Below are 9,703 nucleotides of genomic sequence, written 5' to 3' on the forward strand. Positions count from 1 at the left end.
ACTGACTTGGCTGGATCAAATTAAGGATAAGCAGTTAAGAGATAAGTCCCTTGAGTTGCAATTCTGTCATGTTGAGGCTAGAACTGCTACTGATTTTGGGATTGACAGTGATGAAGTATTGCGGTTTCGAGGTAGGATCTGTGTTCCTAATGATGAGGATTTGAGACTGTCAATTCTAAAAGAGGCACATAGTAGTCCTTATGCTATGCATCCTGGTGGAAACAAAATGTATAAAGATCTCCGAGAGTTGTACTGGTGGCCAGGGTTGAAATGCGAGGTGACCAACTTTGTTACTCGTTGTTTGACTTGTCAGTAGGTTAAGGCTGAGCATCAGTTACCTTCGAGTTTGCTACAACTAGTGAAGATACCAATGTGGAAATGGGAGCGAGTAACGATGGACTTCGTTAGTTGGTTGCCTTCAACACCCACTAAGAAGGATTCTGTTTGGGTCATTGTGGATTGATTGACCAAGTCGGCACATTTCATTCCGGTGAAGACGACATTCTCCATGCAAAAGCTAGCTAAGCTATACATTTCCGAGATAGTGAGGTTGCTTGGGGTGCCTGTTTTGATCATCTCTGATAGGGATCCTCGTTTTACGTCTTAGTTTTGGCAGAAACTTCATGAGGCTTTAGGTTCTCATCTTGACTTTAGTACTACTTTTTATTCTCAGGCAGATGGTCAGTCAGAGAGGGTGATTCAGATACTGGAGGATATGTTGAAGGACTATGTTATAAATTTCTGAGGTAGTTGGGAGGAGTACTTGCCCTTGACAAAGTTCGCTTACAATAACAACTATCAGTCTAGTATTCAGATGGCACCGTATGGGGCACTTTATGGTCATAAGTGTCGCACTCCTTTATGCTGGATTGAGTTGGGTGAGCGACGTATTATGGGTTTAAAGTTGATTTCAGAGACTAAGGATAAAGTCCTTTGATTTGGGAGCGTTTGGAAGCACCTTCTGATAGACAGAAGTCTTATGCTGATTTGAAGATGAAGGATATCAAGTTTTCTGTGGGGGACTTGGTCTTTCTTAAAGTTTTGTCATGGAAGAAGGTTCTGAGGTTCGGGTACAAGGGTAAGCTGAGTCCTCAGTTTATTGGGTCGTACCGAATTTTGAAGGGAGTGGGGCCATTCGCGTATCAGTTGGAGTTACCTCTAGAGTTAGATCGTATTCACAATGTTTTTCATGTCTCGATGTTGAGATGTTACCACTCTGATCCCACGCATATTGTGCCTATGGAAGAAATTGAGGTTAGACTAGATCTGACGTTCGAGGAAGAACCAGTTCAAATTTTGGATCGCGACATCAAAGTTCTGCGTAGGAAGTCTATTCCCTTAATGAAGGTGCTGTGGCAGGATCATAGCACTGAGGAGGCTACTTGGGAGCCTGAGGAATCAATGCATCAGTAGCATCCTCACCTTTTCTAATCAGGTAAAAATTCGAGGACGAATTTTCTTTAAAGAGGTAGAGTTGTAGCGCCCCAAATTTCTGTAATTTCAATTTTTGTGATTGTTGAGTATGGAAATATCGAAACTTTTATTTTGATCTATTTTGGCATAAAATATATGTGGTTTAAGAGGTTATGTGCTCTGGGGTGTGTTTGGGAGGTCCCAAGTTTGAGCCTTAACTTGGGCTAAATTTTGGTTTTTATTTAGATAAAGTCTGATTTTTGGTTAATGGGCTTATGAGAATTTATTGGTAGTAACGTAACAGAATGGGTCTATTGGTCTAGTGGTTAAGTGGCAAGGGATTATACCTGAGATCCCGAGTTCGAGTCATGAGTGTGGCATTAATTTTTACGATAAGCCGTGCGGACGTTTGAGTTAGATTAAAACACTAAAAAGGGTAGGGTTTATGAGATGTTTGCCTAACCTGTTTTCTTTTTGGCTCTCTCTACCGTTTTTTTGTTTTCCCAAACCCCCTTTGTTGCCGAAATTTTATTCATTTTGCTCATCTCCTCCGTTTTCTTTCTTTCGACTAGTTTTGGCGTACTGCTAGCGGTTCCGTCGGCTCGATAAGTATGGTTTTGTTAAATTGGGAGATTTTTTTTGGAGATTGTTTAAGAGGGATTTAATTTTCTGTTTAGGGGACACTCGAGATTCTTTGGATCACTAAATGGGGTTCTAAACAACGAGTAAAAGCCGTTGTTCATTAAAAGTAAGTAGATCTCTCATTTCGAGATTTGTCCATTCTGAATTATTCTAATCAAAGACTGGAATTTTGGCTTACGATTCACAATAATAGGTTCTGGAGTGTTCGAAATTGCGTTAGACTTTAATCGAAACCAGGTGTGTACTCCAATCGATCTGAAATCACGTTTCAACGAAAGCCAAAAACGCTGCTGTCGACGCCACATGAGCATGTGGACTGCTCGTGTGAAAGTCGTGTGGCGATACACGGCCATGTGAAAATGCTGCTGTCGATGCCACACGAGCGTGTGGACTGTTCGTGTGAAAGCCACACGAGCACGATGGACACGGGAGTGTGAGGCTGGCTAGGCCGTGTGCGAGGCACGAGCTAGACCAATTGGGTCGTGTGGGCCCACATGAGTGAACCACATTGGTGTGTGGTAATCTAGGCCAGGCCGTGTGATCCACACCGGCAAGGCTAAATTAGGCTGTGTGAGCCACACGAGCGTGTGGGCTCACATAGGCAGGCCACATGGGCGTATGAGCCCAGTAATCTGATTTGTTCTAAAAGGTTGCTTGGGTCGCCCTAGTCGACTGAGACCTGTTAAAGGGGTCGGCAAGCATTAGTTAGGCCTTGTTCTGTGATATGATATTGAGATGTATGCTAGTATGTTATACTTAGCCTGGTATAAATATTAATCTGATTTGAGTATAGTACACATAATCTGTTTACTATTTGAAAGCATGCTATGACATTATTTATGTTGCGTTGCATTGGGTTGGGTTTGATATTGAAGAGAAGGAAGACTGAAAGGCTCTTTAGCCGCTTATCTGGTAGCTTTGCTGCAATTATTGATATATGCCGTTTTACTGTACCTTATGGTGTATAGGGTTGGATGGGTTGATTTTACCCCTATACTTGGTGTGTAGGGCTGGGTGGGTCAATTTTATCCTCAATGGTGTGTTTGGTTTGAAACGCCCCAAATTTTCGGCCTAGAAGTTTTGGGTTTCGAGTATAGGAATAGTAGGGAGGCTGCATACATAAGCTAAGTTGTGCGCAGTTTAGTGACAAGAAAGGGCCTGCTGGTCTAGTAGTTAAGGTGTGTACTAGTGTGTTGGATGTCTGGAGTTCGAGTTGTTGTGTGGGCGTTTTAGAAAATGTTTTAGTTATTTCTGTTTTAAGTTTAAGTTTGAGTAATTGTTTTATTAATTGTGATTAGAGATATTATCATTTATTTTGGTTATTATTCTATTTTATTTTATTTTATTCTCTTTGATTTTCTGTTACTTTGTACGTTAGTTTCTATTATTTTCTTTTTGGTATTGGCTCTTGTTTTCTTCTCCTCGTTTTTAGATCGATAGTGTTGTGGGGTCGAAGGGCTTCGATTATTCTACTCCTCTGTTGTGTCTTTTTCACTGTCAAATAGGTGTGGGATCCGAACTATGACTATCTTCCCTTTTGTTTTACGTAATTGTTTCAGCTTTTCTTGTCGGTATGTTAAACCGTTGTTTTGGGAATGTTAGTCGATGGAAGTGGTGGGAAATAGTCACTTCTGATGTACTGTTGATAGGGAAAAGCTTAGGGATCGTTTCAGTGGCTTAAGTGGTGGTTTTAAGATGGTTTCGTAACTTTCCTGACAGCCACATGGGCGTGTGTCGAGGCACATAGCTATGTAGATTTGGGGATTAGGGTTTCAGGCTAGTTATGGGTGCCACACGGCCTGGCTACACAAGCGTGTGGCCAATTTGGGGATTTTTGTCAAAAACCATACGGGCGTGTTCCCTAGAGCACACGGGTGTATGAGTTTGGGAATTAGGAATTTGATATTTAGGGTCACATAGCCTGGCCGTACGACCGTGTGATTGATTTTAGAATTTTAGGGTTCTCATGCAGGCGTGTGTTTCGGGACACACGGACGTGTAGCCAATTTGGGGCTTAGGGATTCTGAGTCTTGGGGTCACACAGCCTGGCTACACGGTCGTGTAACTGATTTAAGGAATAGGGGTGCCACACGGGCATGTGTTTCGGAGCACACAGCCGTGTTCGGTAGCCACACGGGCGTGTGAGACCCTCACACGGTCGTGTCTACTCCGCACTTGAATTTAGTGATATTGGACAGTGTCTTACATGGCATTATCACACGGCGTGCTTCTGCACGGCTATGTGCTACCCTTCACACGGGCATTTAGACCCCCACACGGCCTGTCTTGCTCCACACAACCAGGGCACAAGGGCGTGTGGCCCTATCTCGCCAAGTTTTGAATTTAGTCAATTTAAGTGTAATCATAACCTCTGTATGTTTCAACCATTGGCTAAGCTTTAGTAAGGGTAACTGTGACTCTGATCTAGCTTGGTTTAAATATGTTATTTACGAATGAATGTGTGTCTTGGTTGATACTGAATTCGAGCTATGAGTGTACACATGTCTGATTCTGTACTGTCTGACTGAATGTGAATGGTTGTTTTTGATTGAATGTCTGGAACTGGTTTTCTGAGTTGATGCATTTACATATACACATTTGCATACATTCATTTGCATACAAAATTTTTGGGTGGAATGTTGAAGAGAAAAGAGATTTACGATTTGGCAATTTGCCTGCATTCTGAAAGCCCTTAATAATACCCAGAGAATCATGGGAGGTCCCAATACCCTGAGGGTCATGGACATTACTGATAAAGGTATAGCGGTTTACCGCCTTGCACCTTACCGCATGTACGTTAGCTACGCTACGTACCATTATCTGATCTGGCAGTTATGCTGAACGTCTGTACCGCTATTCACCACATAGCACAGTACAGCTTATACGCTAGCGTTGCTACGTAACATTATCTGATCTAGCAGTTATACTGCATGTTTGTACTGCGGTCTTCCGCATGGCACTGTACAGCTTTCTGATAGTCTCAATTCCTGAGGGTCGTGGACAATGTGTAGGGGATATAAGGTTGGATGGGCTTTTCGAGGTCTTATTTGGAGTGATTGGTTGGATGAACTTACAGCTCTATCGAGGTTTGATGGGGGACGGAGTGTTGGTTGGATGGGTGGGTTATTTTAGAACTCATTTGCACTCATATGTATCTTGTGATTCTGTGACTGCAGTATCTGCTTGACTATTTGACTGAAATATTTGATTGTCTGATTGATTGAGAAGTCTGATTGTATTATCTGACTGAAAGACACTCGTGTCTAAAGAAACCTTGTGTAATGGGCTAAGGCCCAATCGATTCTGATTCTGGAAAGAGGGCTTAGGCCAGTTTGTGACTTCTAAGAATTTCTAGTATTGTGTCTAACAAAGCCATATGACTGTAAAGTTATATATGGTCTGTTTTGTTATAGTCGCTTTGTAAGTATGTTCTGCTGCTGAACTATTTTCAGGTTTACTGTATCTATTTCTATTTCGGTAGCTAGGTATTTCTCACACTAAGCTCGTATAGCTTACCCCCTTTTCTGTTTCCCCTTTCAGGTACACTTCAGAATTTTGGATGCTTGGCTCGATATGCGGAGGACTCAGGCAGTTCAAACCATTAGATTGTGATTTCGAATTTTTATGTTGTTATTCAGTTGAAGTGTAAAGTTTTAATTTTGGGGGCACTATTTTGGCTTTAAGAACCTAATTTTTTTATTTCGATTTTAAATACTTGATATTAATTTTTTTTAGAAATTTAATTAAAAGTGACTGGTTTTTGTAAAATTTTCCGCGATCACTTCGGTGATTAATGTAGCATTCTGGATTCGGTCTGGACTTCTAGGCCGTGTTTGGGGTGTTACATAGTTGGATGGAGGTGGTGTGTAGGGTTGGTGGGCATTACTGTTCTGATTGATATGCTTGTATGTTTGTATAGGCTAAGGCCCAAATGTATCTGATATTATTCCGAGTGGGCTAAGGCTTACATCAATTCTGTTAAGAGCTTAGGCTCGATTATGACTGGTTGACTGTTATCCATTTACATGCATGCTTTACTGTGGGGACGTATACACTGAGGTTGCGAAAACTCAACCCTTTATTCTTTTATTTGTCAAGTAATCCCCAGCAGTAAATGGATCGGTGCAGAGGAGGGCTGAACAATGACCACTGCTAGTCGTGTGTTGGTTTTATGAGTTATATTCTATTTTTTTTTTGCATTCATTTAACATTTATCTTCGGGATTATTTTTTTTGTATTTAGGCTCGAATAGTTTTGGGTTTATTTCGGGATTTTAACTTGTTTAATTTTGTTGATTTATAAATGGCGACACCACAAATAAGTTTTGGAAATGAACATAAGGTTTTCGTATAATAGAATGATGTCATAACTTCCATGTTAATGAAAGGTTTTCTGAAAGTACTCTCATGTAACACTGCCAGATTCGACCGTAGCGTCTAGGCTGGGTTTGGGGTATTACAATTTATACAGGTGCCGCCATTTATTATAGCTCTACAAAAAATTAATTTTTTAATTCCATGGCTAACGTAACATATTGGTGGCACAATTCTATTTCACTCTATCAAATTTTATTATTTATTTCAAGTCATTTACTTATATAATCAAGAAATTGAATTATTTTCGTAATTTATTAAAATTTTAAGATCATCCTGCAAAATTTGATTTTTACAAGCTAAAAATTCCGGGAATGGAAAAGGATTGACCCATGTGTCGGCCACTGCGTTGGCGCCAATGGTCTAACAATGAGGCGAATAAAGTCAGTCTTGTACCGCTTGTTTTTCAGTGGAAAAAGATAAGGTTATGATATAGCTTATGTAAACTTGAATACTTAGATTCAAAGAATATTACAGCTTTAATTCTATTAAAAAAAAAACATAGCTTTAAATAATATCAAAATCAGACGTTCAATTACATCATTAATTCATTATCTTTAAGAAACTGAACTTGAAAATAAATTTATGGGAGCACCCATCACGAGTCAATAGATGATAAAAACTAAAAAGAAAAAAACATATTTATTTATATAACATTATACGGAAATAAAAATGTTAGTAGGCAGATAAATGACTATGAGTGGTCGGAATTAAGATAAGGTCGTCTTTCCTTCTCGCAGTCAAGCCAAATGTTTCAGACATATCCAAATTTTCATGCGGTAGTCCACTTGGAAGCTCCCAATCAAAATGGTAAAGCAATTTTGCGAGAGGCAACTCAATGTTCGGAAGCGCAAATGATATGCCTGGACACATCCTTCTTCCTGCACCAAATGGGATATACTCCAAATTTGTTCCTTTGAAATCACAGGAACTATTGAGGAACCTTTCAGGATAAAATGTCTCAACTTCACTCCAGTACTTAGGATCTCTTCCCATAGCCCATGCATTGATTATTTGGTCTTGGTAGGTACTTGGTAGCCATTGATTTCGCAATTCTCTCGACTTTCTCTTGGAAGTAACAGAGGAAATGGAGGGTGTAACCTCATGGTTTCTTTGATAACTAATGCCAAGTATTTTAATTCATTAAGACTTGCTTCATCCACATCTCTTTTTCCATGACAGACCTGTCTTACCTCATTTTGTGCCTTTTTTAGCACCTTTGGATTTCTCAACATTTCTGCCATTGCCCAGTCTACGGTTGTTGATGATGTTTCGCCCCCTCCACCGAAGATATCCTGAGATTATATGAGCCAACATTACTTCAAGCTGATGATAGATTTGCTTTTCAATAAAGTTATAAGCTTTGAATACTAACCCAAATGATTGCTTTGATTTCCGTGTCAGTAAGGGAAAATTCAAGATCACCATGTTGTTGAGCCTTTAAAAGAACAGTAACCAAGTCTTCCTTGGCTTCTCCTTCACCTATTCTTCCTCTCTTCAGGCTGGCTCTGTGTTCATTAACGATGCCTTGAAGTATCTCATCACTCTTCTCACGGAGAGCCTCAGCTTTCTGTCTCACTCCACTAATTAGCTCAAGCAATCCAAAAGAAGGGTACAGATCTGCTAGACCGAATCCAGAAGACAACTTTATTATTTCATCTATAACTATTATGAAAGAGTCTCGGTCCTTGCATGTGTTACCGAATGCTGCTCTTGATGTAATATCATATGTTAACGAAAATATCTTCTTGGTGAGATTGATTGGCGACCCTTGGTTTGAAGATATATATTTCACAAGACCTGAGACTTCCTCTTGTCTGATTGATTCAAAGGATTGCACTCTTTTTGCTGTTAAAAGCTCCACTGTGCAAATTTTTCGTAGTTGTCTCCAATAGTTGCCATATGGTGCCATGACAATATCCCTGTAACCATAAGTAATCACATTTGCAGCAATCATATAAGGTCTATCAACGAAGATAGTGCCATGTGTTACCAAGACCTCTTTGGCAATTTCTGGTGATGAAACAACGATGGTGGAAATTTCACCAAGCTGTAGGTGGATTAAGGGTCCATGTTGATTGGCCAAATCTGTGAGAATTCGATGAGGTAGTGAGCCAACTAGCTGATGTAAGTTGCCTATAAAGGGTAATCTCCATGGCCCTGGTGGCAGTTTCTTGTTCGAATCAATGGCTTTGATTTTCTTTACTATTTTAACTATGACCAACAAGAAGAACAAGGAAGGCAGCAAGATAAGCAAAGAGGGAAAAAGAAGCAGCTCCATTGATATTGGAGTATAGGATTTTTAAGGTCTCTAGTTGTTTTAGAGGGATTTATAGGAAAGGATGATGATTGTAGCTAACTTAAGGAGTTGTAATAGTTGAGGGTTGTCAGTTCCATAATTTAAACCCCACCTAGCAGGGTTGTTTGTAAAATATTCATAATTTTGATATTAATTTAAATTTATTAAATAATACTAATAATAGGGCTTTTTTATCAAAATAACTTAAATAATTTAATTAAATATCAAAATGACCCACTTTTTAATTAAACACGAAAATAACTCTAAATTTACAGTCAAAGTTGGTGCAGCCAAATTATATGGCGCCACCAACTTACCATGTCAGCAGGAAGTATAAAAAAATTAATTTTTTAGAAGAGCAATATAGAATAGCGTCGCATGTATAAATATAAGAGAAATACTGTAATTTCTAGAAAATAGGAGAATTCAAAACAATTTTCTATTTTCTGATTGAGCCAATTTAAATAGGAGTCTTCTGGTTTTTTTACTTTTTTACTTTTTATTTTTTTAACTTTTGTCTTTTCTTTAATTTTTTAAAGATTTATATTTTTCTTATTTTATTTTGTTTATTTATTTTATTTATTTTATTTATTAATTTTAAAAATTTGAAATGTATATTTGAAATGTTTTATAATATATATTTTTAAAAATTTTAAATATATATTTGAAATTATTTCTAATAAATTTTAAAATTATTTTTGAAATTATTTTTATAAATTTTAAATATTATTTTTAAATATTAAATATATTTTTAATAATATTTAAACATTAAAATTTTAAATAAAATTTTATAAAAATTTTAAAAGGTTTAATTATCTTTAATATTAACAATTTTACATAGAATTTTTAAATTATTATTTTAGTTATTTTTAAAGATATTTAACCATTTTAAGTTTTTACTAAAATTTTAAATGTTTAAATATTTTATATTATTAAAAATAAAACAAATAATAAATTTGAAAGATCATATCTTTTA

The 9,703-nt window shown here is 37.9% G+C and overlaps 1 pseudogene; it reads right to left on the reverse strand.

Moving 5' to 3' along the window:
- Positions 1 to 6,906: 6,906 nt before the first annotated feature.
- On the reverse strand, positions 6,907 to 8,854 carry LOC108470862 (desmethyl-deoxy-podophyllotoxin synthase-like; annotated as a pseudogene).
- Between the last annotated feature and the right edge of the window lie 849 nt (positions 8,855 to 9,703).

The sequence above is a fragment of the Gossypium arboreum genome, chromosome 7 (genome assembly GCF_025698485.1).
Source record: "Gossypium arboreum isolate Shixiya-1 chromosome 7, ASM2569848v2, whole genome shotgun sequence".
NCBI lineage: Eukaryota > Viridiplantae > Streptophyta > Magnoliopsida > Malvales > Malvaceae > Gossypium > Gossypium arboreum.